Source organism: Stenella coeruleoalba, assembly GCF_951394435.1.
Source record: "Stenella coeruleoalba genome assembly, chromosome: 3".
In the NCBI taxonomy this organism is placed as follows: domain Eukaryota; kingdom Metazoa; phylum Chordata; class Mammalia; order Artiodactyla; family Delphinidae; genus Stenella; species Stenella coeruleoalba.
In genome coordinates this window covers 141,391,127-141,416,807 of record NC_137148.1, presented here as the reverse complement: position 1 = coordinate 141,416,807, position 25,681 = coordinate 141,391,127, and the positions used below count along the sequence as shown (strand labels likewise).

The 25,681-nt window shown below is 35.3% G+C and overlaps 1 protein-coding gene across 50 annotated transcripts in view; it reads right to left on the bottom strand.

The window, feature by feature from the left end:
• The window catches only part of LOC307184329 (teneurin-2-like), a 2,867,364-nt gene that overhangs the window by 1,710,770 nt on the left and 1,130,913 nt on the right, over window positions 1–25,681 (bottom strand). For 48 of the 50 annotated variants that reach the window (XM_079917763.1, XM_079917760.1, XM_079917746.1 and 45 more), the window contains one exon: window positions 21,235–21,294. The exons of the other annotated variants lie outside the window; for them this stretch is intronic. The gene's annotated coding sequence lies outside the window, so the exon portion shown is untranslated. The remainder of the gene's footprint in view (window positions 1–21,234; window positions 21,295–25,681) is intronic. 50 annotated transcript variants of the gene reach the window in all.

Here is a 25,681-nt window from a genome sequence, read left to right as displayed (position 1 = left end):
GGAGTTACTCTATCACATTTTAAAAAATATTACTGATGCAGTCCCCCTTACTTACTTTCTTAACTAAAAAAAAAAAAAAAATACTGACTCTTCCAAGCATTTGTAGATGAGATACAGTTTTTAATTAGGTGATCAAGATCTGAAAAACAATAGTAATGAGAAATTTTTATAATTGAATTACTTCAAAAACTAATTTTGGAAGAATGATGTATTTAGAATATTGAGTATGTCTATCAGTTAATGATGAATCTTTTTATTTTTTCAAGTCTTCTCTTAGCCTTTTAGTAATATGTGGAGTTCTCGTCATAAAAGTCTTGTATATTTCTTCCTATATGTTGTCTAGTGTTTTATTAAGTTATTAATTTTATATCCAGCCACCACACAGAACAATCTTATTTTCATAATCTTATCTAACTTTTGTAATTAAAAGATGATAATTTTGATCTTCTTTCTATCATATGCATCAATTTTTTATTTTTCTTTTCTTATTACATTAGCTATGACTTCCATTATAGTGAAACCAATAATGGTGATGCCAGAAATACTGTTTTAGGGAAATCCTTAGTCAAACATCAAAATAGACACTGATATCCTTAGCTGCACTCAGTTTACAAAGTAAGTTTCCTTGATAAGTCAGTGAATAAACGGTTCACAAATCCAAAAGACAATGAGCAGTTAATGAGTTTGGCAATTAAAAATATTTTAAACTTGGCATTAATAATCAGATATTACCCACATTTTTTTTAAACATCTTTATTGGAGTATAATTGCTTTACAATGTTGTGTTAGTTTCTGCTGTATAACAAAGTGAATCAGCTATATGTATACATATAACCCCATAACCCCTCCCTCTTGCACCTCCCTCCCACCCTCTCTATTCTACCCCTCCAGGTGGTCACAAAGCACTGATCTCCCTGTGCTATGCGGCTGCTTCCCACTAGCTATCTATTTTATATTTGGTAGTGTATATACGTCAGTGCTACTCTCTCACTTCATTCCATCTTTCCCTTCCCACTCCCTGTGTCCTCAAGTCCATTCTCTATGTCTGTGTCTTTATTCCTGTCCTGCCCCTTGGCTCATCAGAAGCATTTTTTTTTTTTTTTAGATTCCATATATGTGTGTTAACAAATGGTATTTGTTCTCTCTCTGACTTACTTCACTCTGTATGACAGACTCTAGGTTCATCACCTGAAGCACATTTTAAAACTCTTGATTGATGAGGATTATTTCCGTGAATTGTTTCAGTTGGTGAAGCAGAACTGAAGACCCACCCCACTCCTCTCCCCTCACAACACACACACACACAGACACACACACACACACACACACACACACACGCTGTTTAGGAGGACAAACTTAAAAGAGATTAATCAATGATCAAGGCTTCATCATCATAAAGAGATTACTAACAGGTTACTGCTTCTCCCTTCATGATCTGACCCTCCTTCCTTTTGTAAAACAAAAATGATTCACAATGAGGATATCCAAATATAAATTCCATAAAGATTTAATACTACTGGGTTGGCCGAAAAGTTCATTCAGGTTTTTCTGTAAGATGTTAACAGAAAAACCCAAATGAACATTCTGGCTAACCCAATATACTTTTGGTAACATAAATGACCATTCTTCTTAATCTGGTCCTCTTTTCTTCTTAATCTGGTCCTCTTTTTATTGCACTTGGCACTTTCTTCATTGGAAATTGTGTGTGTGTGTGTGTGTGTGTGTGTGTGTGTGTGTCAGTGTGACTGTATACTTACCTCCTCTACAGGATCAGAAGTTCCTCAAGTGCAAAATTCATGTCTGATGTATCCCCTGTTGCCTATTCTAATGTTTTCTACATTGTGGAGACATTTAATAAATGCTTGGTGACTGAATAAAATTTATTATTCTGTTTTCTGACATTTTTATTTACTCAATGCTTTGTTTCTAAATAGTTATAAATTAATGTGTTTTTCTCTGTCACTTGTATTAAAAGAAGTATATTTATAAAGTTTTCTTAATTGGTTTGTTACATATCTTGAGGGAAAGTTGTATCTTTCTGTTAATTCCCCAAACACATTAACATAAAGAATGTTATTGAGTATTGGGCCAAGGCGCATTCATTCCTGCTCCCTAAGATTTATTGTTAGTCATCCAGATATTCAGCGATATCTAAATGTACTTTTTTGAGAGCACTAAAAAGGTCACATATTTCTCTTTTGATTTTTTCTGCAAAATTGTTATATTTGTTTTATAAATTATAAATAACTTTAAATTTTTAATAAACTGTATAATCTGAACACATTTGTATGAATAAAATTATAATTGTAAATACACTATGCTTATAACAATTGTAGTAAGCTGCGTAAGACCAGTCCTCAAAAGATAAACCCACATTAAACTGAAGCATCATGAAAAATGCATGGAAAACTGCAATAGGAAGAAACATAATTACCCTGGATTAAAAAATTTGCATGGGGGTGGAGGAGAATAAAAATCTATCAAGTCGCTAGATTATATTATCTTTATTGTGACACACTAAGAAAATGATTATGATTAACACTATTACTCTTAAAATAAAGGTTAAAAATGGGTTTGAGGCCCTCAATTTATTCTGTTGGTTAATATTTGACATTTGACTCCTAAGTCACATAAGGATATACATAAGAGACATAGGATCTAGTGAAAATATAGGGCTTCAATACGGGCTACATCCCTAGATTCCTAGATTCTGATTCAAATAGTACAGATCTAGAGTGTCTATGGGTTATCTGAAAGGAATTATGAGAAAATTAAAGAGCTATCTTTATATTTCTATTACAAAATGGCTTACTACCTTTTCTTAGTCATCCCTAGGTTTCAGAAAATTGATTCAAAGCTATGAATTATAGACTGAAGCAAAAGTACCTCTGTAGCTTTATAGATGACACTGGAAATTGTCATCATTTAACTAACTTTGATAAATTGTATAAATTCTCCTAGTACTTTAATTAATCTAAAGAAATGTTTCTATTCAGAATCATTATAAGTTGTCCCCTGTGCTTAGACAACCATCTTTGAAGGTCACAGTATTAGTTTGCCAGGGCTCCTACAAAAAAGTATGACAGACTGGGTGGCTTAAATAACTGAGGGTGTTGGCAGGATTGGTTTTTTCCAAGGCTTCTTTCTCTCCTTGGCTTGTAGATGGATGTCTAGTGTCTTTACGTGGTCTTCTCTCTGTGTCCTAATTTCCTCTTTTTATAAGGACACCAGTTATATTAGATTGGAGTTCATGCAATGGCCTTATTTTAAACTTAATTACCTGTATAAATACTCTATCTCAAAATACAGTCACATTCTGAGGTACTGTGGATTAAGACTTCAATCATGATTTTTGGTGGGACACAATTCAACATGTAATGGCCACATTCTGGAAGAAATTTTCTCCAATGTCCTCAGTACCACCCCCGAAATCCATTCATGTTTTCAAAAATTGCTATTTTGTAACAGGCTCTCAACGTATATGTTATTCTTCAACCTTGTTTACATAATCTGTCATATCAGATTTTTAAAAAATATCCTGGAGGGAAATGGCTACCTGTTCTCTTTGTTGTTGTCTCTCTAGAGATTTTCCATAAGTATATTTATTTCATAGTACTGTCATGAATATTAACTGTGAAGATAATATGACATTGTGCCTGACACATAATTAGCACTCATGATTCAATAAATGATCATTATTCTTCTCCATCTCCCTCTCCTTCCCACCTCTCTCTCTCTCTGTCTCTGTCCCTCTCTCTTTCTTAGACATGTAGAACATACCACCATTTCTAAATATCCACATTTACGAAGTAGCTAGATACCTGCTTGAACTGACTTTCCTCATTTTCTTCCAGGGAAGCCATCATATATTCCATAAGAAACATACAGAATTCTGTAAGCTTCCGTTGAATTTTTTTCCGTCTTTTATAGGAATGTTATCAATGTCTATATTGACGGAATATTCTTTAATATGAATTTATCTTTTTCCTAATTTTAATAAATAACTATATCTGCCATCATCTGAATGCAGCTATATTCTTGGCTATGTTCTAGGTACTTCATATACATAACTGAATTTGATATGATAATAGCCATGTAATGCAGGTGTTAATGTTCAAATTTTACAGAATAAAAAATATATTCTAAGAGTGATTAAATAAAAGGCCACATAGCTAAACAGTGGCAGTACTGGAATTTTAGCCCAGGTATCTCTGTGACAAAATTCCCTGATCTTTTCATTATTCTATTTTCTTTTTCTTTGTCTTAAATCAACAATAATCATCACACAATGACAAAATGATTGTGCTTGGCTGAATAACGTCACCCTGACAAATTCATGTCTACCTGAAACGTGTATTTGAAATACAGTCTTTGTAAATGTAATCAAGTTGAGGATATGCTGGATCAGGGTGGGCCCTAAATCCAATAGGATTAGGGTGCCTTTTGGGGAATAAAATCTGAAGACTGCAGCAATAACTTCTGACAGAGTCTCTAACATGCCAAAAACTGTGCATTTTGGACTTGCCAGCCCCACAAGCATGTGAGCCAATTCCTTAAAATAAGTCTCCTTCAATATCCTATCAGTTTTGTTTCTCTGGTGAGCCCTGATAGAAACAGTAATCCCATGAGTTCATTGCTTATTCATTTGGTAACTGTCACATCTCTCCATTCCATCTTAAAGAACTAGAAAGTTTTCCTGTGATGGAGTCTAAAAAAGTTTGATAAATGTCTTCTTAGATAACTCAGAAGAAACAATCAGTGTCTTAGACAATTTTTACAAATAAAATTCAGGGGTTTTTATATTCTACAATATATTTGTCTAAAATATATATTCTAACACAATTCTCATGCAATCAGAAATTTCCTTTGTCTTTGTTCTTAATTTGATTCCACACATTTTAAAGCAAAGGAGCTTTGTAATTGCATAGTTTAAACCAAGTGATTTATTCACATCCATCTTATACCTATGTTTTTCTTCAATAAAAATATGAAATTCAAGTGCTGACTTACTATACTATTAGTATTATTGTTTAAACAGCCTTACCAAGAACGAATGAAATGGGAGTTGGGGGATGGGGAGGAGAAAAAGAAAAAAAAATTGATACGAAACATTCTCTCTTAATCAGTTCAGAATTCTTACATTTATCTGAACATTTTAGCCAAGAACACCTTTTTAAAATACTTGAAAGCATCCTGTTTGTTTGTTTCCAAGTTTTATTGAGATATAAATGATGTATATTGTTGTGTTAGTTTAAAATGTACAACATAATGATTTGATACATGCATATACTGCAAAATGATTACCACAATAATTTTAGTTAACATTCATCACTTCATATAGTTACATTTTTTTTTCTTGTGATGAGTTTTTAAGATTTATTCTCTTAGCAACTTTCAAATATACAATACAGTATTGCTAACTATAGTCACCATGATGTTCATACATCCCCAGGACTTATTTATCTGAAAACTGGAAGTTTGTACCTTCTGACCACTTTTACTCATTTTGCCCAACTGTCACCCTACCCCACCTCTTGTAACCACCTATCTATTTTTTGCTCCTATGAGTTCATTTTCTTTTTTCTTGATTCCACATATAAGTGAGATAACACAGTATTTGTCTTTCTTTGTCTGACGTATTTCATTTAGCATAATGCCCTCAAGGTCCATCCATGTTGTCACAAACAGCAGGATTTCCTTCTTTTTTATCACTCAAAAATATTCCACTATATCTATATCTGTATCCGTATCTATATCTATATCTGTATCCGTATCTATATCTCTATCTATAGATATCCCATATTTTCTTTATCCATTCACCCATCAGTGGATGCTTAGGTTGTTTCCATGACCTAGCTGTTATAAACAATGCTGAAATGAATATAGTAACGCAGATAGCTTTTTGAGACCGTGATTTCATTTCCTTTGAATATATACCAAGAAGTGGAATTGCTAGATTATATGGTAATTCTATTTTTAATTTTTTGAGGAATCTTTATACTGATTTTCATAAAAGTTTTGCCAATTTACATTCCCACCAACAGTGCACAAGTGTTCCCTTTTCTCTACAACCTTGCCAACACTTATTATCGAGTCTTTTTGATAATAGCTATTCTAACAGCTCATTGTTTTTCTAATTTACATTTCCCTGATGATTAGTATTTTTTCATGTACCTGTTGGCTATTTGAATGTCTTCCCTGAAAAAAATGCCTATTCATTTCTTCTGTCCATTTACCACTAATAATAAGATTGCTATTTTAATTTATTATTTAATAATAATAAGATTGTTATTTTTTCTACCGAGTTGTATGTTCACTTTATATATTTTGGATATTAACCCCTTATCAGATATATGCTTTGCAAACGTTTTCTCCCATTATGTAGGTTGCCGTTTTATTTTGTTGATGGTTCTTTTCTCTATACAGAAACTTTTTTAGTTTGATATAGCTCCACTTGTTTATTTTGGCTGATGCTGCCTATGCTTTCTTGTCAAATCCAAAAAAATAATTGCCGAGACTGATTTCAAGGAGCTTATATCCTCTGTTTTCTTCTAGGAGTTTTATGTTCAGATCTTCCTTTCAAGTTTTTAATACAGTCCAAATTGATTTTTGTGAATGGTATAGGATGGGCATCCAGTTTCATTATTTTACATGTAGCTGTCCAGTTTTCCCAATGCCATTTCCTAGTACAATGAAGAGATAATCCTTTCATCATTGTATATTCTTGGCTCCTCTGTCACAAATTAACTGACGATATATGTGTCGGTTTATTTCTGTGCTCTCTATTCTATTCCATTGATCTATGTGTCTGTCTTTATGCCAATACCATACTATTTTCATTACTGTAGCTGTTTAATAGTTCGAAATCTTAAAGTGTAATGACTCGAGTTTTGTTCATCTTTATCAAGATTGCTTTGACTATTTGTGGTCTTTTGTGGTTCTACATAAATTTTAGAATTTTTTTCTATTTCTGTAAAAAAAAGCCATTAGAATTTTATCAGGGATTATATTGAATTTATATATTGCTTTGGGTAGGACGAGCTTTTTAACAATTTTTTTTTTTTTGCGGTACGCGAGCCTCTCACCACCGCGGCCTCTCCCGCCGTGGAGCACAGGCTCCGGACTCGCAGGCCCAGCGGCCATGGCCCATGGGCCCAGCTGCTCCGCGGCATGTGGGACCCCCCCGGACCGGGACATGAACCCGTGTCCCCTGAACCAGCAGGCGGACTCCCAACCACTGTGTCACCAGGGAAGCCCACAATTTTAATTCTTTCAATCCATGAACATGGAATATCTTTCAGTTTATTTATTTTTCTTTTTCTTTCTTTTTTTTTTTTTTTTTTGTTAATGTCTTACAGTTTTCATTGTACAAATCTTTTACTTCCTGGACTGAATTTATTCCTAGACATTTTATTCTTTTTGATGCAATTGTAACTGAAATTGTTTTCTTAATTTCCTTTTCAGATAATTTGTTGTTAGCATATAGATATGCAATAGAATCCTGTATATTGGTTCTGTAACACTGCTATGAATTTCCCTCTTAAAACAGCTTTTGGGGCTTCCCTGGTGGCGCAGTGGTTAAGAGTCCACCTGCCAAAGCAGGGGACACGGGTTTGATCCCTGGTCCAGGAAGATCTCACATGCCATGGAGCAACTAAGACCATGTGCCACAACTACTGAGCCCGCGTGCTGCAACTACTGAGCCTATGCTCTAGAGCCCACAAGCCACAACTACTGAGTCCATGCACCACAAGTACTGAGTCTGCACTCTAGAGCCCACATGCCACAACTACTGAGCTTGTGTGCCACAACTACTGAAGCCTGTGCGCCTAGAGCCCATGCTCCGCAACAAGAGAAGCCACTATAATAAGAAACCCACGCACCACAACAAAGAGTAGTCCCTGCTCACCAAAACTAGAGAAAGGACATGTGCAGCAGTGAAGACCCAACTCAGGCAAAAATAAATAAATTAAGTAAATAAACTTAAAAACACAGAAAACAAAAAAAAACCCCAGATTTTGCAGCATCCCATAAGTTTTAGTTTATTGTAACTGCATTTTCACTTGTCTCAAAATATTATTTGATTTTTCCTTTGATTTCCTCTTTGACCTACTGGCTGTGCACAAGTTTGTAGTTTAATCTTCACATATTTGTGAATTATCCAGTTTTCCTCTTGTAAGTGATTTCTAGTTTCATACCACTATAGTCAGAAAAGATGCTTCATATGATATTCATCTTCTTAAAATTATTTTGTTTTGTGGCCTAACATATGATATATCCTGGAGAATGTTCCATGTGCACCTGAGAGGAATATGCTTTCTGCTGCTTTTGGATGGAATGTTCTATAAATGTCTGCTAAGTCCAACCAGTTTATTGTCATTTAAGTCCAAAGTTTCTTATTGATTTTCTGTCTGTATCTTATATCCATTGATAGAAGTGGGGTACTGATGTCCCCTACTGTTATTGTATTGTTGTCTATTTCTCCCTTTATGTCTGTTAATATTTGCTTCATATATTTAGGTGCTTCTATATTGGGTGCATAAGTAATTAGAAATATTACATACTCTTATTGGATTGACCCCTTTTTCTCTTAGAGCCTATTTGATCTGATATAAGTATAGCTACTGCAGTTTTATTTGGGTTTTCAGTTTTATGGACTATCTTTTCCCAGGCCTTTACTTTCAGTCTGTGTGTGTCCTTAAAGATGAAATAAGTTTCTTGTGGGCAGCATATTGTTTAGTTTTGTTTTATAATCCATTCAGCCACTTTATTTTTGTTGATTGGAGAATTTGGTCCACTTACATTTAATTATTGATAGGATTGAACTTACTTTCGTCATTTTGTTCACTGCTTTCTGGCTGTTTTGTAATTCCTTTGTTCCTTTCTTCTTTACTTGCTCCCTTCTTCTGTGATTTAATGATTTTCTGCAGTGGTATGCTTGATTCCTTTCTCTTTATCTTTTGTGCATCTACTATAGCTTTTTGCTTTGCGGTTACCATGAGGCTTACATAAACCATCTTAGAGTTTTTACAGTTTATTTTTATTGATAACAACTTAAGTTTGAATGGATTCTAAATCTCTACATAATTTCTCCCCCCTTTTATGTTTGTGATGTCACAATTTACATTGTTAAATTGTATGTCACTTACAAAATTATTATATTTATAGTTACTTTTATCACTTTGCCTTTTAACCTTCTTAAAAGGTGAGTAACCAAGTGAGTAACCCACCACCATTACAACACTGGAATATTCTGAATGTAACTATATATTTACCTTTAACAGAGATTTACACTTTCATATGTTGTCCTGTTACTAATTAGTGCTCTTTCATTTCAACTTAAGGAAGTCCCTTTAACATTTCTTAAGGCTGGTCCAATGGTGATAAACTACTTCAGTTTTTGCTTGACTGAAAGTCTTTAATCTCCCCTTCAGTTGTGAATGACAACTTTGCTGGATAGAGTATTCTTGGTTGGGAGTTTTCTTCCTGGTTCCCAGCAGTTGACGGTATGCCAAGACCTGTTAGTGTCCCAAAAGGGAGGATCTCAGCTAGCACCTAGATTCAGGACGCTTACAAGTCAGACCCTCAGAGGGCAGCTTTTCAAGTATGCAAATACACCTCCTTCAGGGAAATGCTGGGTGACGGGTGTTTCTATCTGCTCACTGTGTGCTAAGCCTAGCAGAGATCACTGGTTAAGAACTGTTTCTTCATTTGCTATAATCCTGTGGGACTCATAAGTACTAGCACTCCCCGGCTACCAGAGCCAGGTGATCAAATGGTGTGTCCCCTGAGTGGCAGCCACAAAAGCCAGGGTGCCAGACATTTGCAAAACCTCCTTCCAGAGAGAAAACAGTGACTCAGAGTGGGCCAGCGGGAGAACATGGAGACTGTGCCCCCTAACTTCCCTGGGCACAGAGAGGAATGGAGTCAGCTCCTAAATATGTGTTAAATTAGAAGCCTGGCCGTCATGCTGCAGCTTTTAAGATATGCAAATCAGCCTCTTTCTGGGAAATACCGGGAGATAGGTGTTTCTGTCTGCTTCCTCTGTGTTGTGCTCTGAGGGGAAAGACTATTAAAAACTCATTCTTTGTTTGCTACCATCCTGGTGGACCTGAGAATGCAAGCCCCACAGGCAATCAAGGGATGTGTCCTCTGGGTAGTGGGTGCAAAAGCTGGGGTGCCTGATGTGTACACAAGTTTCTGTCAGTGAGAAACCAGTAAATGGGAGCACAGCAGATAGAGAGTGCAGTGATGTTGCTCACAGCCTTCCCAATATCTAGTGAGGCCTGCAATTAGCCTCTAGTTTTGTGTTAAATTAGGAGCCTGACTCTCAAGCTGCAGCTTTTAAGATTCACAAATAGAACTCTTTCCAGGGGAAACTGGGAGATAGGCCTTTCCATCTGCTGCCTCTTCACCGAAGAGGTAATAGTCATATAGTCCTGGTGAGTCCTCTTTAGCCTATTAAGAACTATTCCTTTGTTTGCTTGAGTCTTGGGGGCCTCATGGACAAAAGCCCTGTTGGCTTTCAGAGCTAGAAGTTTTGGGGGCTCATCTTTCAGATAGAAGTTTAAAAAGTTCAGGCTCTAGATTTTAGGTCCAAACTCTTTATTCCTCAGGGAGAAGCTGGGATTTATTACTCCAGATCTTATGTCACCATGCCAGGGTGGCGTGGGGTGGGGTTTATGGTGAGATTGTATCTCCACTTCTCCTGCCTGTTTTCATGTGTTTTTTTCTTCCAGATGTGTAGGAGTCACTCAGCTAATTTTGGGATTTAGTTGAGAGGGAATTGTTCCATGTGTAAGTGTAGATTTGGTGTGTCCAAGAGAAGTGAGCTCAGGAGCCTCCTATGTCACCATCTTGAACTGGAATCTAAAACATGTGATAGTGAAACTGAGTGGGGCCCTGTGAGGCTCCCAGGCATGGAGGCCTCTTTTTTCTGTCCCCCATTTCATGTAGGCAAGATTCCAGCCTCCATGACCTTCCCTGAGTTCCAAAGGGCAGATCTGAACAGTTGCTAATCAAGGGGGGAGCAGTCAAGAAACCACCTGAGGCGAGATTAAAGGGACCCGGAGAAGCTCATCAAGATTAAGAGATGTGACCACCCAGGCCCTGCACACACCCTAATCTTGTCAGAGACCCCACCCTTGGGCAGTATTGTTTTATGAAACTCCTTATCAAATCCTCCTGGCTTGGGACACAAAGTTTTTTGAGGCAGGAACCTGTTGTGTCCCCTTTGCCTGGCAAAGTAATAAAGCTATCCTTTTCTATTTGACCCAAAACTCTGTCTTGGAGATTTGATTCAGCACCAGTGCACAGAGAAGCTGAACTTTCCGGCATCAATAGCATCCTAGAAATCTATAACATACATTTTAAAATGAGCATAACTCTCCACCTCTGCATTTGCTGACAATGTGTTCATGTGGCCACAAAAAGGACCAAGAAAGTTGATCCCCTTAAAAGCTGTAACAGCTGATGGCATTATAATTTTTTCTTCCGCAAGTGCATTTTGTATACTTTTGAATAGGGCACAGAGGATTTAAGCAGATGTCCTCACCCTTCTGTGAGGTTCCCACTATGTACTTGGGTGATGAAGCAAAAAGCACGTAGCCTGCCGTAATGGTTCCTAGCTCATCAAGTTACAAACTTTATCGGCTTACCATTTCTTGATTTTTCACAATATACTAGGCATTTATACATTATCTCATTTAATTCTCACAAACTCCTGTTAAAAGGGAGGTTTGACCATATGATAATCTTTCTATAGAAGAGAAACTGAGATCCAGAAAGGAAAAGTAACTTGCCCAAGGTTACACAGCTCAAAGTTAGCATTCAAAGTAATTGTGTCCCATAGTTTTAAGTGTTATATAAATAGTTCATAATTCTGCCCCTCAACCCTAATAGAGAAATTATAATAAAGATGAGTAGGAGAACAACTTAGTTTGGGTTTCCATAAGAGCATGCCCTGAAAAAGGATTCCAATTCAAGTGGTTTATTTGGAAGGTGAAGAAACTACAGCTAGTTGAATGAGGGGGTAAAACAAGAACAAGAAGACAACCAAGATATGTGTTATCAAGGCAGATATAACAATGAGCAAATAATGCTGTTTCGTTGGAGATAATCTGGGAATCACTGTAAAACTCAGGCCCAAGAGTGCTCTTACCCAAGAGGGTATTTAAACCTCAGTTCCCCACATGTCATTGGTTGAGGGCTGCTTCTTGGAGGCTGTCATGTTAATTTCCTGCAATTTTGGGCTTACAATGCAGGTGACAAAGTAGCCTCCAGCAGCAAGAAAGAATGCTGTATCAAGGAAATTCAGGCACTGGTAGCGAGATACCTGGCTAGTAAGTTCTTAAGTGCTAAGGGCTGCAGATACAGAAGGGTATCACCCATGCTTGCTGTACAGATCTTTGTATATTACCACAACTCAGAGTGGATGGCTTTAGAGGAACAGAGGTAAACTATTTGTAGCAGAAGTCAGCTGGAACTGAAGGAATGGGCCACAAGAGGAAAATAAAGGAAGATTGGAACTGTAAGACTATCTTAGGACTGTTTATAAATTCCACTAGAAGGATGGCTTGTCTTTGTAAATAGCAATACTTTCACTATATTCTGAGAATAGAACTAATGCTCTCCAGGGAAAATATTAACTCAGCCATTTCTATTTATTATTATTTTCTATGTTGATTTGATTTATGATTTTTTAAGCTATATATGTTTTCTAATTCCTTCTACTTTTTATATCATTCAATTATTCAATCACACAGTGGTTTAACCAGTGTAAAAATCAATCCAGGAAAAAAAACAGTCTTCAATCATACAATGGCAAGTAATATCTTGCAGGGTCACTACCACAAACAGGTTGAAAAATATCTCCCTCCTTTGAGGATTTTTGGTGGTTTTCTCTATAAGAGTCAAAGTGTCTTCCTACTCATAAACGTTTTAACAAGGAAAAAGTAGTGCAGTCATCACTACTAAGTTCCTTTTTTATAGGACCCAGGACATCAAAAGATAAATTATTCACCCCAAAAGAAAGTAGCATACCCTACACAATATTTGAAGTGTTCATCACAGAAGGAGGAAATGCTGTCCTGCTTCTTTCAACTAGAGTAATCTTTGCCAAACCAAGAACAGAATGACCCTCAAAGAAGACACAGGCTCTATGCTAATCAGTCCTACACCTTTCAAGTGGAAGGAAAAAAAAAAAAAAAAAAACTGATTGCATCAAACTGTGCCAAGAAAAACAAATGGAAAAAGAAAAAGAAAAATCTATTTGAATTTCCCTTTGAAGCCAGCAGTAAAAAGGGATTCCTGCCTTTCAACAATTTAAGTTTGTCATGCATGTAGCAGCTCAGAGCATGCACAAGGACAACAACCTATAGCTGCAGGGCCTCTATTTTCCATTTAAACTGTTATTATAATATCTTGGGAGGGTGAGAGCGAGAGCAGAGAAAGAGAACAGAGAGCGCTTCTATGACCTATGACCTTCTACAAGAAAAGAAAAAGGCCATGTAGAGCCATTAAAAATTCAGATAATTAAAGGTTAAACACAAGTTGCCAATTAGTATAAAAGATAATTGTTCTCCTTTGGCAACCTGATTATGTGTACCATTTGGTAAGGAAGAATGAGTACTTTCCTATTATTGGTGAATGTGGTCACTAGTGCACGCTGCAGCTATAACTTTCAAGAGACTTACCCTTGGAGGCCAAGGTTGAGATGAAATCCTCCAGTTTTGTTCGAAAGAAATGAACTCAAACAATTTGCAACACTATATATTTGTGAAGGTTGTTATTGTGTATGATATTTTAATCCACAGAGTTAAGTATGAGGGAGAACAAAGAAAATTCTCTATTAGAGAGCAAGAGACTTTGTCCCATGCATCTTCTTTGTTATAGCATATCACAAAACATGGTGTGGATATTAAGCACAGGAGTGCGAATAGACAATGCGAGATAATGAGAAAGATATATAGAGGATTTGTGTCAGCAGTGGGTGTATGCATATTAGCATTTAGAAGAAAGTGACAAATTATGCAAGGACTGTATAGTGTGGAGAGTCTGCCTAGTGATATCACCACATGGCACAGAAGGAAAGGATCTGAGGATAAGCATTCAGAAATATATAGTTTCATAGCATAGCAAACTTCAAGCACCCTGCAAGTACTGCCCAGGGATAATTTTGTTAATGTTGCCACAAATTGTTGGCTCTGAAAACTGAGACGTAGTTTAGGTTGAAAGGCTAATTTTATGGACTGTATTGGTAAGCTGACTGTTGTTTCTTCACTGGTTTTTAGAAGTTTGTAAATCTTTGTATAAGCACTCAGTATATTATTACTATATGTTCACATATAGTAGTAATACAGAATTTTTGTAAACTTAGATATATATTTGTCTAGGTATATCTAATAGCATAAGTATTCTCTTTCATTAGATGTTCAGTTTAGTTTAATAAGCATTTTATGAGTAACTTCTATGTGCCAAACATTGTTTTAAATGTTGTGATGTAGAGAAAATACCCTGTTACCATTTTCAGTTGTGTGACTTGTATGTTACCTCATCTCTCTGAACCTCCCTTTCTTCTTTGTTTAGTCACTCCTGCAAAGGGGGGATGATGATAGGGTTGCTATAGGAATTGCTATAGCAAAGGGGGGATGATGATAGGGTTGCTATAGGAATTGCTTTAGGGTTGCTATAAAGAATACAAAAGGCAATATACATGAAAATATTTAATAAAAAATGAGAAGGATTAAACACCTGTGTTCTCCCCACATCCTATTTTAACATGTGCTAGATTCCCTAGAGAAATAAAGAGGAAAAAGACCCTGTCTATACTTCCAGGATCTGAGAATTTGAACGTAACCACCAATTGTGATACTTTTTAAACATATTCTCAGAGAAAAGCTCAGAGTACTGGCAAGGCACATTTCTCATTTAGTTTGAGAGGAAGGGATAATCTTCTATCTTTAAGTTACATACAACATAAATATGTGATAATATTTGTTATTTGTAAGAAATATTACTTAAATAGGCTTGAGGAGGAGACGGCTTTTCTTAAACTTTTGGAGACTAGGGAATGCTTGGTAAGCAGAGCAAAGGAATGAGGGAGAGAAGAAGCAACACTTCGTAATCTCACCCTGATACATAACAATTACTGAGTGTCCAGCGTGTGCCAGGAACTGGGACAACAGGTTTACATGGATTAAGTCACTGACTCTTCACAATAGTTCAATTAGATTAGGTAGCTTGACCAAAAGACACATAGCATTTTAGAGAAACCTCTGAAGAAATGGACTCCAAAATCTCCAGTTGCTGTGTATGGTCTTAATTACTCCACTACACTATAAAGAAATTTCCAAGAAAATATCCAAAAGTATCCAGTATAACTGGGAACAATAGCACCAAAAAGATTTCTAAAGTATTTTCCTAGAAAGTGATAGTTTATATAGTCACTGTATTAATAACCTGAAGTTCCAGGATATAGACCAAACCACAGCCTTTCTTCTGAAGCCTTAAGCTTGAAAACAAATTTTGAAGGGCAGTTATAACCATGAATATCAAAATGATAATCTTTATGATCTGATTCTCATATGAGATAGATGCTGCTATTTAAAAACAGACTTGATTTATAATTTTCAGTCTAAAGAATATCATTGTAACATAACAGTATTAGGGTAATCACATCTTTTTTTTCCTATTTTCAGAAGGCAGTAGGCCAATCACCTCAAAATTAATCATTTCATTGACATACATTATTTTTGGTTATTTTAAAATTATAACTCACAGTCTATTTCTCCATAATGGTAAAGTAAAACCTGACAATGATGTTTTTAAGATTTTTATCATGAAATCCTGAGGTGAAATGATATACAAATGGCTATGTCCATTTAATTTATGGAAATTAATAATAAAAATTGAGAATATAGAATATTAGAGATATTTATTATTTAAAGTTATTATTGTTTTAATTTGCTAAAGTCTTGATTTTATATATTGCAGCAGTAAAATGAACAATAAACATGGTTGGAAATAAAGATTTTAAAAAACACAACATATTAAAATTATAAGTCAATGAAAAAATTAGATCTTAGGTTTATAGTTCTTCAAGTTCACTTATAACTGGCAAATCCAGTTTATTATTGAAAGTTGCCTGATAACTAAGCAAAATTGATTGCATTTAGTAAACCAACCAAACAAAAAACCCCTCTTTTCCTGAAAAGGAGATATTTCCACATAGCAATTTGATGTTTTAGAGTTCTGCTCCTAAAGATAAACTATGTAGTTTCAACTCTAAATTTTGAAATTTATTAGCTGTATGATCTTGGAAAATGTACCTAAACTTCCCTGTAGGATTCTTCTAAGGTATCAGTGAGTTTATAATCATGTAAACACCACAGTGTGTCTAGCAGAGCAAGTATTTGATACATATTAACTATTATTATTTTGCATGTATTTAAAAAAATATTGTAGGCAAAACCAGTTTTTAAATGACCAAATAGGTAAACTATAGCATTGCATAAATGATACAGTGTCCTTATATAATAGGAAGCCTCTGATTCCAAGTAATTGGAAACTGGGAAATGAATTATTTACCACTTACTTTGACTTAACCTGAATGGTTACAACCTGTCTTGAATTCCTACACAGCTTTCCAAAATCTGTTCTGGAGCAAACCACAAGGAATTGCTTAGTCATTTTTTTTTTTTTTTTTTCTATCCCTGATACATTTTTCTCTCTGTTTTACAGCACCAAAGGTCTTAACATAAAATAGGAGAAAGTTTTCAAAAAAGTAGGTAGATATTTTGGAAATCATTTTCACTGGAACTTCAGCTCAGAAGTATATTTAGAAGAAATATAAATCCTTTCTAACCTCATTCAGTCAGTTGCTTACATTTTAGGTTGTAAGATTTCAAACTGCACTCTATATTTATTGAGCTCAGTGAGGCAAATGTCTATTAAAACCTCAGCAAGCAACTTAGAAACTATTAAAAACCCTCCAAAGGGACGTCGCTGTTAAAGTCAGTCAATAAATTAACCACTGGGTTAGGCAGGATGGAGACTCATCTGTCTTTCTGAACACTGTTAATGAAGCCTACATTTTTGTATGTTAGTTCCTGCAAAACTGTCTGTGACACATGTTTCTTCGCTATTTTGCCTCATGTCCAGGCATTAAGTGTCTCATAGTTCATTAGAACATTGATGATGTGTAATTATCTCAGAAAGGTTGTCACCAAACGGAAATTCATAGAACAATTATAAAGTCAGAAATTATCATTAGAGACTCACATTATCTGGGTATGCTACATGGCTGCGCTTATCCAGATTAAAGAGGCTTCAATGACAAATCTATGGACTGACCACTTGTAGTATTGTTAGTATTGTATTTCTATATATTCCAAGTAGAAATATCTAACATCACTCACACACACACACACACACACACACACACACACACACTCATGCACACACCTCTTCAAAAATTATTTTAAATTTTTTCTTAATGTAAATTCCGAAGTCATTTTTATCAATGATATTTGACTTTCTCCCCTCTTTGATGACAACTGTGAGATGTTCTAACATTATGGGCCACATCATAAGGCAAAACTCATTTTGAAATGGAAATTTATTATCAATTAACAAAACAGAGTCATTGTGTTCAACATCTATATTTCCTTGTGGGCTTTAATTATGAAAACCCATCAAATTTTCTAGAAAACTAGTAAGGTCATCTTGTATTGCTGATATTTAAAAGTGAAGGAAATGGTCTACATGTTTTTCTTTAATTTAATTAGATGTTATGATGCTCTAATATAACAAGAACATCATGATGTCATTAAATGAATTTCAAAAATGAACTACGACCTGGAATTTAATTCAATGATTAAATGACAATGACATGCCCAATTATGTTTCATGTTTAAGCATCTCTCATTACAGCGTTTTGGGATAAAGTCTCTGCTTTCAATGGTAGATGTATAACATTCATAAAATCAGAACACAACAAATAAATAGGAGAGATAAATTATATCAAAGAGATCAGAATTTTTTAAAGCCTACTATTTTTCCAAAACATTGTCCAAAAACCATTTTCAGCTTATAAAATGTTATCAAAGTGTTTAATAATTAACATTTTTCAAAACTGCTCATATGTTTTCTGTGGGACAAGTTTTGAGGTTTGGTTAGAATGGAGAATGTTTTCCATTTTTCTGTGGTCATATTTCATGGAGATTGCAATAGTTTCTAGATGGAAGACTTTTGTTTAAGATCCATATTCTGACAGATTTTTATAAGAAAAAGAAGTCACCATCTCTGTGAAGATGCAAATGCCATAGAATCACAAGATTCATGTCCCAGAAAAGTCCCATAAAAGAAGGGAAAATGACGGTCTTTTTAATAATTATGTTCATAGACGCTGGCACAGTACTGAGAACATAGTGAGTGCTGAAAAAATGTTGTGGAATAAACCAATAAAAGTATAACAAGCAGAATATATGAATATCATGTCAGGACAGAGTTAGATTCACTCTTTAAATTGATTAATCAATAGGACAAATTTAATTGAGAACATACAGAAAAACTAGACAGCATAGATATTATGGGTATGTATGGATATATTGAGAGAGAGAGCTAAGAAGATAATCATATAGGGAGAGATTTGGGCACAGCAATAATAGATAATACAACTTCTTTTCAAGGATACATGAGTAATTTTTTAAAAGCTAACCAAACATTATGTAACTCTAAAAATCATAATAAGTCCCATAACATTGGAATAATATGAATAAGATTCTCTGATGACAATGTAGTAAAACTAGAAGGGAATTAAAATTTTTATAAACAACATTCTACTTGGAAATTTTCAAATGCTCTGTTAAATAACTCATCCATGAAGTGTAGAACAAAATTAAGTATTTATTAAAACTAATGATAATTAAAATAAAACTATATCAAAATCTGTAGGATATATTCAATAAGTCAAGCAAAAATCATAGGAAAATTCAGATCCTTAAATATCAATATATGTTATGAAAAATGTTTAATGCTAAAAAATTTTTCATCTCAAAAAGTTGGAAAGAAGGGCAAAGTAAACAGAAAAAAACAGAGGAAAGGAAACAATAAAGATAAAAGCAGAAATAATAAAGAATAAATAAGTTTAAAAAGCTTGTTCTTTTTTTAAAATGTCAAATAAATAGAGCAAAGTTAACATAGTCAGGAAAAAAGTGTGATAACACAAATACTTTTGAAAGGATATACCAGAAAAAAGAATGACAAAAAGACATACAGTGCTGTATGCCAATTATATCTCAATAAAACTGGAAGAAAATAAAAAGACCCAAATTATGGCACAAACTGAATTCATCTTAATGAAGCCTGAACTAAATGCAAATATAATTGTATTTGAGCCACCACTTGGGGAAAAAAACACATTCTTGACAATGAATGTTTATCTTTTCTTTCTGATTATAAACATAGTCTCCATTCACTAGAAAACATTTATAAAACAGAAGAAAATATAAAGGAAAGAAAATTCAATCATAATCCCACCACCAAAAAATATTTACCTTGTTGATACATTGCTTTCCTGTATCTCTTTGGTAGATGGATCTATCTTCCATCTGTCTATATATATCTATGTGCATATCTATATCTGCATCTGCATCTACCTAATATACCTTTAGTCCTATCAAGATAGAAAATATAGTCTTTTCAACAAATAGTCTAGGATAATTGATATCCATATGCAAATGTATAAACTTTGATCCATTCTCCACACCACATACAGAAATTGACTCAAAATTAAACAGTGGAACTGAGCATGGAAAACCTAAAACTACAAAACGTCTATGATATAACATTGTGATTAATATAATATAAATAGGAGAAAAAACTTGTGAATTTGGATTAGGCAAATATAACCCAAATGTAATACCCAAGCACAATCTAAAACAAGAATTGATTAATTGGACTTTACTAAAATTAGTAACACACGAATTTTGTTTTTTGAAAGATACTGTTAAGAGCCAAAGGCTAGGAGAAAATATTTGTATCGTATAGCTGATAAAGGACTTTTATCCATAATATATAAGAAACTTGTAAAATTCAATAATTAGAAAAAACCCAATAAAATATGTGTAAAGTAGATATTTCACCAAAGAAGATTTTTAAAAGTATGTACTGTATAGTCTTTATATAAGTTTTTTCAAAATGTAAATTGATCTACAGTGACAGAAACTAGGTCAATGTTTATCTTGGATTATGGATGGGCTGAGATTAGGGGCTGAGAACACAGAAGGATAGGTAGAATACATTACAAAGGGGAATGAGAAAACTTTTGAAGTAAACAAATATACTATCTTAATTTTATCGATGGTTTCACAGGTATACACCTATGTCAAACACATATCAAACTGTATACTTTCAATATGTATAAATTATTGAATATCTATTATACTTTAACAAGACTGTTAAAAAATAAATTCAAGGGGAGTATATCCTAAGGTTCAAAACAGAACAAAATTAGAAATAGAAAACAATAAGATATTTAGAAAAGTCCAAATATTTAGAAATAAAGCAAAAAATTCCTAAATATAAAAACTATGAAGTCAATCTCAAGGGAAACTGGAAAACATTTTAAACTGAATAATAAGAACATGTAACATATAAAAAATTGGGGGATAATGTAAGGTGGTGACAGGGAAAATATATAGCTTTACATACTTTTATTAGAAATGAAAGACCTAGAATCAATCACCTAAGATTCTATTGTAATAAGCTAGAAAGGAAACAGCAAAGTAAATGCACAATAGGAGAAAGATAACACTAGATCAATGAAATACTCAACAGAAAAGAAATATGAAAATAAAAAGTGAAAATTTATTTGAAAAAAAATCAACAAAATTGATAAATCTCCATATTGATCAAGAAAAAAAAATACACAGATTATCAATGTCAGGAATGAAAAGAATATTCTTATTACAAATCCTTACTTCCTAAGGAAGTAATAAGGGATTTTATACCAATAAATTTGACAACAAATATTAGGTAAAAATTCCTCCAAAAGTACAACTAACAAAAAAATCACAAAAGAAAAATGTCAGGTCCTTTTGGTTTAACTGGTGAATTCTTTCAAATATTTAAAGAAGAAATGACACCAACCTTACACTGTGCAAGACATTTCATTCATGAGCTAGTATTATCCAAATACCAAATCCTGACAAAAAAGGCATTAAAAAAACTTACCCTGTAATACGTCTCATAAAGGTAGACACCCAAGTCCTTATAATGTCATACAGTTTTCTCCTAAAATTAGAAACAGAATCCCCACCTTAATTATTTTGATTCATCATTGTTGGAAGTGACAGACAATAAATTAGAACAAGATAAAGAAAAAAAAAGGCATCAGTTTGGAAAGGAAGAAATAAAGGTGTCATTATTTGTCTAAGACTGCACTGTTTAAGAATCCTAAGTGATCTACAAAATAACTAGGAAAACTAGCTACCACCTAAATTTAGCAAGATTGCAGGATACAAGTTTAGTGTACAAGATGAAATGTATTTTTATATAGAAGTAGCAAAAGTTTGGAAAATTAAATTTTAAAAAGGTGTTAGTCACAAAAGCCAATAAATAAATAAAAGAATAAGAAAGAAATTTCATGAAAGGCATGCAAGATCTCTACAATAGAAACTACAAAGCACTCCTGAGAGTTGTTAAAGAAGATTTAAATAAATACATATAGCTCTTTCATGGATTAGATAACTCAATATTGTTACGATGTCATATATCCCCAAAATGATGTATAGATTTTTTTTTTTTTTTTTTTTTTTTTTTGCGGTACGCAGGCCTCTCACTGTTGTGGCCTCTCCCGTCGCGGAGCACAGGCTCCGGATGCGCAGGCTCAGCGGCCATGGCTCACAGGCCCAGCCGCTCCGCGGCATGTGGGATCCTCCCAGACCGGAACACGAACCCGCATCCCCTCCATCAGCAGGCGGACTCTCAACCACTGCGCCACCAGGGAAGCCCTGATGTATAGATTTGATGCAACTCTAACTAAAATCCCTCAGGCTTTATTTTATTTTATTTTTATTTTAGAAATCGACAATCTTACTCTAAAATTTATATGCAAATGCAAAGAAACTAAACCATCCAAAGTAATCTTTAAAATAACAAAGTTTGAGGATTTACAGTACTTGATTTCAAGACTTCTTATAATGCTATAGTAATTAAGACAATGTGAAACTGGAATAAATTTTGACAAATATATCAATGACATAAAATGAAGAGTTCAAAAACAGAACCTCCCTGTCATATGATTTTTTGACAAAAATGCCAAAGCAATCCAATGGAGGAGAATGACAATAAAAAAATCTTTATAAGAAATTGTTCTAGAACAATTGCATCTGTAAAAAAATAAACCTCAACCTCCACTTCACTCCATATACAAAATGAATTAATTAGAGATGGATTTATAGACTTAAACATAAGAGCTAAAATTATAAATCTATTGGAGAATATACTGGAGAATATCAGCATGACTTGAGAGTAATAAAATTTTTTAGACAGGACAGAGAAAACAAAACCTTAAATTAGATCTTATCAAAATTAAAAACTTTTTTCTCATCAAATGATCTATACATAGATAAAGATAAGCTTAGAGGTGGCAACAGATTTCATTTCTCCTCCTATTAACTGAGAAAGCCCAGAGCAATGACAACTCAGTATCAGTGAGTACACCTAGTGCCCAGATCTTGCTTTCCACGTACCACACATAAGTTAAGAGGAACTAAGTCTTCTTGGAGAAATGTTTTATTCCAATTGTGACTTAGGGAAAGTGAATTTCAGAAGCTGACTATGACAGAGGGTAGGGCAAGATGGTGGAGTAAGAAAGATCCTGGTCTTGTCTCCTCCTACAGACACACTACAATTATAACTACATATAGAGAAACAATTTCTGAGAACAACCTGAAGACTAGCAGAAAAGATTTTCCACAAGTAAACATAGAAAGGAAAAGCCACATTGAGATGGGTAGGAGGGGTATAGATGCAGTCTGGAAGTTACCCACAGCCCCAGCTCTGCGACTCATAGGTAGGAGGAATATCGTAGCCTCAGAGTCTTCTCCTTAGGACCAAGGCTCCAAACCCCAGAACGGGCTCCCCAGTCTGGGGAACCTGAACCAAGAAGATGAGCCCCTGTAACCTCTGGCTTTGAAAACTAGGAGGGCTTATGTCTTAGAAAGCCAGATTGCTATAGACTGAGTCTCTGCTCTTAAGGACATGCACAAAAATGCCCTCACTCTGAGTCCTAGCACAAAGGCAGCAGTCTGAAAAGCACCTGGGCCATATATGAAGGAAACTTACTGACTAATTTTAGAGCATGTAGTTGAGGGGTAGGGATCTGTCGGAAATTTCTCTGGGTACAGAGGAACTGGTGGGCAACAGTTTTTTTGTTTTGTTTGTTTGCTTGTTTGTTTTTTGTGGTTCACCTTCTACCTAGCCATTCCGCTGCTGGCAAGCACCATTTCTGACTCTCTCCACCCAACCTAATGGCTAATAGCACCACTCATCCTGACCAGAGTTAGCTGCAGACCCAACAGAGTCAGTGCATCTCAAAAATAGCCCTATAGCCAGCAATGGAGCTCCTCCAAAACAGCCTCCCACCCTGCCAGTTCTGGTGAGTGCCCTCAGATGGTACCAGAACCCTTCCAAAGTGACTCCCCACATTTCCAGACACAGTGAACACCCTTGGCCAGCACTGGCATACCCCTAAAGTGGCTCCTGCCATAGGGGCCAGCCCCACACACTAGTACATCTGGAGCAAGCATGGCCCAACCACAACAGGAGGGCACACAGAGGACACTCCTAGAGCATCTAACTCTGGTGATTGGAGGACCATGCTAGTGAGCCCAATAGGTCACCTTCCACACAAAATCACTCCTTCAAGACCAGGAGGCATAGTTGATCTACATAATAATAGAAACAAGCACATGGGGATAGATAAAATGAGGAGACAAAGAAATATGTTCCAAAACAAAAAAGAAGACAAAATGTCAGAAAAAGAACTAAACAAAATGGAAATAAACAACCTTGCAGATAAGGAGATCAAAATAATGGTCATAAAGATATATACTGAACTCAGAAGTATGGAGGAGCACAGTGAAAATTTCAACAATTATATAGGGAATATAAAAAAGAATCAATCAGAGATGAAGAATACAATAACAGAAATGAAAAATACACTAGGGGAAACCAACACAAGATTAGATAATGCAGAAGAAAGAACTGGTGTTCTGGAAGACTGGCTAGTGGAATCACACAATCAGAACAGCAAAAAGAAAAATAGAAACAAAAACTAAGGATGGTTTAGGGGACTTCTGGGACAACATAAAGCATACTAACATTCACACTATAGGAGTCCCAGAAGGAGAAGAGAGAGAGAACAGGACAGAAAAACTATTTGAAGAAATAATAGCTGAAAACTTTCCTAACCTGGCAAAGGATATAGACATTCAAGTCCAGGACCACAGAGAATCCCAAACAAGATGAACTCAAATAGATCCACACTAAGACACATTACAATTAAAATGTCAAAAGTTAAAGATAAAGAGAGAATTTTAAAAGCAGTGACAGGGAAACAACTAGTTAGGTATAGGGGAGCCCCCATAAGACTATCAGCTGCCTTTTCAGCAGAAACTTTGTAGGCCCAAAGGGAGTGGCACAACACATTCAAAGTACTGAAAGAAAAACACAAGCAAGAACACTCTATACATCAAGGTTATCATTCAAAGAGAAGGAGAGAAAAAGAATTTCCCAAAAAAGTAAAAGTTAAAGGAGCTGTTGCCACTAAACTGGCCTTAAAAATGTTAAAAGGACTTCTTTAGACAGAAAACGACCATACCAGATATATCAAAATTATGAACATCAGAGTTTGCCAAGATGGCAGACTAGGGAGACCCTCAACTCATATCTTCCCATGGACACACCAAAATTATAAATACTTAGAGAGCAACTATGAGAACAATCTGAAGACTAGCAGAAAAGATTTTCCACACTAAAGACATAAAGAAGGAACCACAACAAGACAGGTAGAAGGGATGGAGATATGGAACAGTCAGGACACACACCTCTAGGTCAGCAATGCACAGATGGGAGAAATATCACAATCATAAAGTCCCTCCTGAAGGAAAAAGGGGGTCACAGCTCCACATTGGGTGTCCCAGTCTGGGGCTCTGCACAGGGAAAATGAGCCCCCAGAATGTCTGGCTTTGAAAACCAGCAGGGCTTATGTTCAGGAGAGCCAGAGGGCTATAGGAAACAGAATCTCCACTCTTAAAGGGCACATGCAAAATCTTACATGCTCTGAGTCCTAGAACAGAGGTAGGAGTTTGAAAGGAGCCTGGGTTGGAACCACTTGCTGATCTTGGAGAACCTCTCAAAGGGGCAGGAAGTAACTGAGACTTTTCCTAGGGATAGAGATGCTGGCAGCAGGCATTTTGGGGAGCTTGTTGTATTGCAATAACACCAGTACTGTGTCTTTTTGGAATCTCCCTCTAGCTATTAGATACAGGAACCTGACCCTGCCCACCAGCCCCAAGCCTACCCAGGCTGTACATCTAGCTGCATGAAGTAATGGCCCTGCTCTCGAGCAAGCTTGCACCAACTCCAAGTAGCCCCAGGCCACAGAGGCAGCCAT